The sequence below is a fragment of the Vanessa atalanta genome, chromosome W (genome assembly GCF_905147765.1).
Source record: "Vanessa atalanta chromosome W, ilVanAtal1.2, whole genome shotgun sequence".
In the NCBI taxonomy this organism is placed as follows: domain Eukaryota; kingdom Metazoa; phylum Arthropoda; class Insecta; order Lepidoptera; family Nymphalidae; genus Vanessa; species Vanessa atalanta.
The window spans coordinates 2431145-2438979 of NC_061901.1; the positions used below are offsets into that span (position 1 = coordinate 2431145).

A 7835-nucleotide genomic window follows, 5' to 3' on the forward strand; every position below is an offset into this window, starting at 1 on the left:
GGAACGACACTGATTTTTGAAATGTCCGAGTTGCTTGCATTTGTAGCACCGAATATTTTTCACCGGTTTTCCGTCACTTGAATGGCTGATGTTTTTGTTTGACGTTAACGCTTGTGTGCATTTCCCGCCATTCCGTTGATGTTTGGATGAACCTTTTGAAAAAAATGCACCTTCGGTTTTATTTTCGATATCTGCACTCATATCTAACAGCTTGGTCTTTATTGCATCTGCACTTATTTTTATGCCGGAGTGCTCAATGGCCATTATCATGGGCGCGAACTTGTCGGGTAATCCGGCTAATAAAAGTGAACCAACCCACTCGTCATTAATCTCGAAAACTGTACCTTTTAGCTTTTGAGCCGTATCCACAACCTGGGTAACGTACGCAGTCATTGATTCCGAACTGTCTAGGCGGATGGAAATCAAAGTTCTGAGTAGGCTGATGCGACGCGTGAATCCGGAATCGTCAAATAACGACTTTAACTTTGCCCACAAGTTATGCACGGTGGTTTCATTCTTGATGTGAACGTAGAGTGATGGGTCGATAGTCATCACCATCTTTGCTTTAGCCTTCCGATCATCTTGCTCACTGAGAGTAGCACTGTTCGCGAGGTCGATACCTTCGAGAATCAAAAAGTTTTCGACGGCGAATGCCCAATCGTCGTCCCTTTAGCTTCGGGACGTTCAACGAATAATTTCCTGCCATTGTAACTGCACTATTATAAAGACTTTTTAATTAATTTGGACTGGGCCCATAACCTAATAAAACTCGAGTATGATTCGTAACGGACTAACGCTTTATTTGAATTCAGGGAAAGGTTTTACACTTAAGTTCACAGGTGGCGCTGGTTGTACATAGACAATATTTTGGTACCATAGATAAAATATACAATATTTTTTACAGGGCTGTCCCACTTCGAATTCTGGGAGGGACATAGATGCATTTTCGATTTTTCACGACGACCATACCGCGAGCATAACGGACACAGGCACGATGACAGGACAAGTTGACATGGTGGTGGAAGTGGGCGCCCCGATGGCGCACACCAAAACCAACGACCCAGGCGCACCCAAGGTACCCGTCGTCCGGCTAGAACGACTCTCTCTCGAGTCGGTCTCGTCGGTTGGCAACGAACGGAGAAAAGGGGAGAAGCGGCGCGGAGAACGCGGACCGTCTCCGACACCTGCCGAGGCCGGGGCTGGAACCGGCCGAATCGAGGTCTGGGCGGAGACGCTAAACCTGATGTATCGGTGGTCGGATAGCGTCTCGACGTCCTCCGGAACGTTCCAGTCGTGGACGGTGCGCGCGAGAGTGGGGCTAGCGAACGTGAGGTCCACTATTGACCCACCCCGCTGCCGCACGCACGTCTGCACCGAACCTCGATTCAGGAGGAGCAGGCCCTGCTCGACCGCCCACTCCTCCACTAACTCGCCCCGCGCGTCCGTAGACGGGGAACCCCAAGCCGTAGACTTGGCGTTGAAGTCCCCCAGGACGAGCACGGGACGAGGGCGGCTACGACAGACGACCGTGCCCAACTCCAGGGTGATACTCTTGTGCCGTGTGCACATAGGTATTTAATTTTGTAAAAGATAGTCGTGCTTGATGTTGTAACTTCTCTGTACAGCCAGTCATACTGTAGAAAACGCAATAAAGAGACGTAAAAATTGGATTCGTAGTTTGTTCTGCACCTCTTATAATATTTAATTAAATTATAAAAAATACCTACAGTAAAGGTATATTTGGTGACCCCGACACAAGAACCTACATAATGACGAGCGCCAACAGTTCAGGAGCAGCAGCGCAAAATGACTCCTCCGGTTTAGCATCGATAACAGTTTCGTCGAGGATTCCGGAGTTCTGGTGTGATAAACCCAGATTATGGTTTGTACAAACTGATGCAATACTTGGACCCTGAGACACTGAGAGATGAAGCAAAATACAATTTGGTTGTTGCTAAATTAGGCAAGGAGGTGATTCAAAAAGTAAGTGACATTTTATTAAAGCCGCCCGAGACTAAGAAATTTGAAGCTCTAAAATCACGCTTATTGCAAGTATATGAAGAATCTGAAATTCGGCAATTTCAAAAATTACTCAGCGAGATGGAATTGGGAGATCAAAAACCGTCTCAATTACTTCGAAAAATGAAGGATTTGGCGAGAGATAAAATTCCAGACGAAACCCTATCTATTATGTGGCAAGGACACCTTCCTGCCTCAGTGCGAGCTGTCTTAGCGGCTACAGATGTAAAGAATTTAGAAAATCTGGCCGCTATCGCTGACAAGATAATAGAGACGTCAAGGCCACAAGAAATTTCGGAAATAAGGGCTAATACTTCAAGTTCTAATGACACAGCTTTAATTTTGGCCGAAATAGCTAAATTAAATCTGCGGATAAATTATTTAGAAACACAAACCTACATTTAGAAATCGCATACACAACTTTCGGCGCGCACGCTCTCGGTCTACATCGCGACGGCGTAATATGAGCCGGCGCACGCCCGATAGTGCGGATTGGCTTTGTTCGTATCATTATCGCTACCGGAATAGAGCAACGAAATGTATGGAGCCGTGTGCTTGGAAAAAGATCAATCAGGAAAACTAAATATGGTGCAATCGGAGGCGGAGATGGGCACCATTTTGACTTCTAAACGCCTATGTGTTATGGACAAAAACAGTGGTTACAATTTTTTAGTGGACACTGGTGCGAATATTTCAGTTATTCCAGCGACTAAGAGACCTTATCGTAGTAACAGTTGTAGTGAGTACAGACTGTACGCAGCTAATGGGACTGAAATAAAAACATATGGTGTAAAAACTCTTATTTTAGATTTAAATTTACGGCGACCCTACCGTTGGACTTTCGTTATAGCAAAAGTAAATCAACCAATTTTAGGCGCAGACTTTTTAAGCCACCATAAATTAGTAGTAGACGTATTCAGGAAGAAACTAATAGACGAAATGACGAATTTATCTGTGTTAGCGTCAGTGAGATTAGATGGTCAAGGATCGATAACAACAATAAACTCTAACCATCCGTATAGTGACTTATTAGCATTATATCCCGATATTACTAAGCCAATGTGTTTCAAAGATACTCCACGCCACTCTGTAGTCCATTACATAGAAACAACCACCGGATAAATTTGAAAACGTAAAGGCTGAATTCCAAAGGATGCAAGACATGGGCATATGTAGACCAAGCAAGAGTAACTGGTCTTCTCCACTTCATGTAGTAGTCAAGAAAAATGGAGAATTACGACCGTGCGGAGACTATCGGCGTTTAAACTTTATTACTAAGCCGGACAGATATCCGATTCCTCATATACAGCATTGTGCATACTTATTAGCTAATAAAAACATATATCGAAACGCAGTCGGGACCGAAATACCCTTCGGCCATGCATCCCATCGCGCTGCGAGGCCACTTGGGATTGGGTGATTTTTTATCTTATAGGTGTCCTTCCTCTGGGGCCGGGCGGTTAAGCCAAGCCCCCCGACGGCGGCATTGAATCATGCCTCCGTCCGCTGTTCGGCCAACCCGACTCAGCGGACCCGCCGAAAAGGTTTGCTCCCCCGTAAATGAGGAGACAAACGAATAAATGAATCCCGCTTAGATGCGCCTGCAACCAAGCGGGTGTGGTCGCGTCTCGACCCCTCTACAATAGTAGGAAAGAAATGAGTAAATAATATACAACGAAACAAAATGAGACGAACAAAACAAAACAAAGCAAACAGAACAAAAGAACGTAAATGAAAAACAAAATAAATCTAAGAAAATAAATGAAATCAAAGAAACCAAATAAAACAAGAAGACATAATAAATCAAGAAGACATAATAAATCAACAAAAGAAAAAAACTCCTAACCCTACTTTGTCACGAAGCCGCTCCACAGTCCACTCTGTTAACAGAGATGTACCGGGAGCGACCCTTGACCCGCCGCGTCAGTCTTAGCCGTGGCCGGCGAGCAAGCTCAAGCCGGCCCCGTTGCCCAGGGTACGCCACGAGGAGGCGACTGACATGTACCCCATCCCAACCTAACCTAACCTTTTTTTTTTTTTTTCTCGCTGGAAAAACGCGTTACGCGCTTCCCCCACGTGATGGAAGGTGGGGGGGTGTGTGGGACTCCCCGGAGCCCTGGACGCCGAGTGCGCCCAGGTACGCCGGGTTTACCCACTAAAAAACCAGCGGTACCCTCTCCGTCTTTCGGCGGGCGCCACGGGATCGCTTGCGCATGCTACCGTGACGCCCTGACGGTCGGCCCGCCTATGCGGGCCTCCAACACCTAGAGGGGGTTCTCGGGGTACTGAGACCCCCCCTAGTCCCTGCGACGCCTATTGAGGCGGGGGGAGAAGGTGCGCGTAGCGCTTCTTCCTCCTCCCCGGTCGTCTTCGGCGGAGCGGGTCCGCAGCGGCATCCTCTTCCCGCTCCCGCTCCGCGGCTTCCTTCTGCGACATCATGTTTTCGCAGAAGGAGCGCATCTCCGACCAACACGTCTCGCTACCGAGCATTTCGTTGACGATGCTCGGCAGCGAGAGGTCTCCGCCCATAGTCGCCGCAAGGGTGTGCCTCTGGGGCCCCCACGCAGCACACTCACTCAGGGTGTGGTGCGCCGTGTCGACTGGCGCACCACACTCGTGGCAGGAGGGTGACACCTCCCGCCGCGCTATCCCGTGCAGGTACTTACCGAAGCATCCGTGCCCGGTAAGTACCTGCGTCATCCTGAAGGTGAGTGTGCCCTTCTTCCTCTCGACCCAGCGACTCAAGTGGGGCCGGATCGCCTCCACTGTCGCCAGGCCCGCCGTGGGTGACCCCAGATCCTCCTGCCATCGGGCGATCAGGGCTCGCTGGGCTAGAGCCCTGATCCGCACGACCTTCGCCGACCCTGGACGGTCGCCACGGTTCCTCGCCTCGACCCGGAACCGGTACACTTCCGCGAGCACCTCCGCCTGGAGCTCCCAGGGCGGATCGCCCGCGAGAAGTGTCGCCGCAGCCCACGACACCTTACGGTACCCTCTGATGCCTCTCACCGCTATGACCCTCTGCGGCTTACGCAGCAGGGCCCGGTTGTCAGCGGTGAGGGCGTCGACCCAGATCGGGGCACCGTACAGCGCCATCGACCTCACTACGCCGGAATATAGGCGCCGTCATAGCGATCCCGGCCCCCCCACATTCGGAAGGAGGCGGCCGAGAGCGGCGGCGGCGTTGATGAGCCTCGGGCCGAGATGGACAAAATGCTGCCCAAAGCTCCATCGACCGTCCAGGATGAGGCCCAGATACTTCATCTGGGCCTGCACCTTGCCTTGGAATTCCTATTATTTCCATTGCATCTAGTTTCTACTTCTTCTTCGACTCGAGTAGAAGGTGGCTGGCGCCTCGAGTGGCGCAATGGTCATCCGCTACAAAAGGAGTCGAATGGAAGTCTTTGTTGATAGCGACACTATTGGGCATGCCTGGTGGTGTTCTATTGTTTATTCCTATTTATCATTCACTTCATGACGTGTACAAAATACACTCTGAAGTTACTTTCTCTCTATTATTCTCTATTTATTTCGTCATCGTCGTGTTAGGCCTTCTTAGTGACCGTGAGAAGAATAAAGACAAGCTAACGAAGATCGATTATGTATTGATATTACAACTTGCCGTTCACTATGTAATTTATTGGGTGTTTGTGGTGTTTTTCAACCCTGAGAAGGAATGGTCTACAGGCTTACACGAGCCGGTCGGCCCTTGTAATGAAGTGGCTTTGTTAACGTCACCCTTTGGACAGTCTTTGTACAAGTTTTGTGTGTTGTATATTTTTTTTTTTACTTATTTCTTTCCTATTATTGTAGAGGGGTCGAGACGCGACCACACCCGCTTGGTTGCAGGCGCATCTAAGCGGGATTCATTTATTCGTTTGTCTCCTCATTTACGGGGGAGCAAACCTTTTCGGCGGGTCCGCTGAGTCGGGTTGGCCGAACAGCGGACGGAGGCATGATTCAATGCCACCGTCGGGGGGCTTGGCTTAACCGCCCGGCCCCAGAGGAAGGACACCTCTAAGATAAAAAACCACCCAATCCCATGTGGCCTCACAACGCGATGGGATGCAACGCCAAGTCTACAGCTTGGGGTTCCCCGTCTACGGACGCGCGGGGCGAGTTAGTGGAGGAGTGGGCGGTCGAGCAGGGTCTGCTCCTCCTGAATCGAGGTTCGGTGCAGACGTGCGTGCGGCAGCAATAGGGTCAATAGTGGACCTCACGTTCGCTAGCCCCGCTCTCGCGCGCACCGTCCACGACTGGAACGTTCTGGAGGACGTCGAGACGCTATCCGACCACCGATACATCAGGTTTAGCGTCTCCGCCCAGACCTCGATTCGGCCGGTTCCGCGCTACCTCCGACGCGTGGTCGCGGCTTACCTGTCGGACCGAGCGGTCGTGTACCCGGGTCGAGAAGGATGGGGTCGGAGAGAGACGTCGTGCGGCGTTCCGCAGGGTTCCGTTCTGGGACCACTCCTGTGGAACGTGGGGTACGACTGGGCTCTGCGCGGTGCGTTTCTCCACGGCGTCGGCGTCATTTGTTACGCCGACGACACGCTCGTCACAGCGCGTGGGAAGTCGTACCGGCAGGCGGCCATACGCGCGACTGCTGGTGTCGCGCACGTCGTGGGTAGGATCCGGCGGCTGGGCTTGGAGGTGGCATTGCACAAGTCGGAGGCCCTGTGTTTTCACGGGCCGAGGACGAAACCGCCTTCCGGTTCCAGCATCATCGTAGGAGGGGTATCCATCGCTGTAGAGTCGACGATGAGGTATGTATGTTGAGGATGTTTTGCAAAATATCTAAGTGACGTGGCCGGCAGAGAGCCTACAACTACGCGCTGTCCTGTTCACGGCTATCGGACAAGACATCTCGCTTCCGGCCTTAGTGCGTAAGATGGTCGCGAGTGCAGAGGCGTGGGCGGCATTACGGGTCTTCAGCGTAACCGTAATGTCCGCAAAGGAGGCGGCAGAGCGACAGCGGGAGGACGACACCAACTCCCTTCCGCTGCGCCGACGAAGACCTGGTCCGCGGCGCCGCGACCATCTAGGCCGGATGCATTAACCGGACTTGACACATTGTGGACGGCGGCGGAACTTTACATCCGCTGCCGCCTAGCCTCCAGCGGCGGACTCGGGGGCAGTCCGTCGCGGTTCTGACGGAGGTGGAGTCGGAAGGTGCGCCGTAACACCCTGGCGTACATTTCGTGACGAGTCGCCACCTTACAGCGACGGCCGCTGGCAGGGCCGCGGTGGTGAGCCACGCGCGTTCCCGTAGCCCTGTCGCCTTGCGGCGAGGCGAAAATCCTAGGAGGTTTTAGTGGGTAGGACGGGGCCTTCTGTCCCGGTCCCCCCCCTTCGGCCGGGCGGAATGCATCAATGCATTTCCTCCTAGTAAAACTAAAAAAAAAAAAAGGTTAGGTTAGGTTTTTTTTTTTGATTGAAAGAGATTTATTATTGCATTATATTGAAGAAACTATACACATATTTATATTTTATTTCGCATAAATAAAACATTAACACAATCAAACAACATATCATAAATAAAAAATCTGAAAAATAAATTGAAAATAATAATAAAAAAAAAATTCTATCCTATTTTGTTTTAATTTTTTTTAGATACAGGCGTGGCTAGCGTTTGTGTTGTCTAGAAGTAAATTGCGTAAAATACACCAGACGCCATAATAAGTATAGTTGACAGCACAGTTATATATTCAACTCGGTTTTCAAATGGTGTTCCACAGATGGTATACCAGTTGGCGCCATTTGGTGGCACTTTGCCATCGACACAATGGAAGTCAAAATAATCCTCATTAAAATCT

At 50.5% G+C, this 7835-nt stretch overlaps 1 long non-coding RNA gene across 1 annotated transcript; it reads right to left on the reverse strand.

Annotated features, from left to right (window-relative positions):
* Positions 1-570: 570 nt before the first annotated feature.
* Positions 571-7186, reverse strand: LOC125075521. Its single transcript, XR_007120218.1, has 3 exons — positions 6879-7186; positions 792-796; positions 571-581 (listed from the first exon to the last, which is right to left on the reverse strand). It is a non-coding gene; the product is annotated as an uncharacterized LOC125075521 (long non-coding RNA).
* Between the last annotated feature and the right edge of the window lie 649 nt (positions 7187-7835).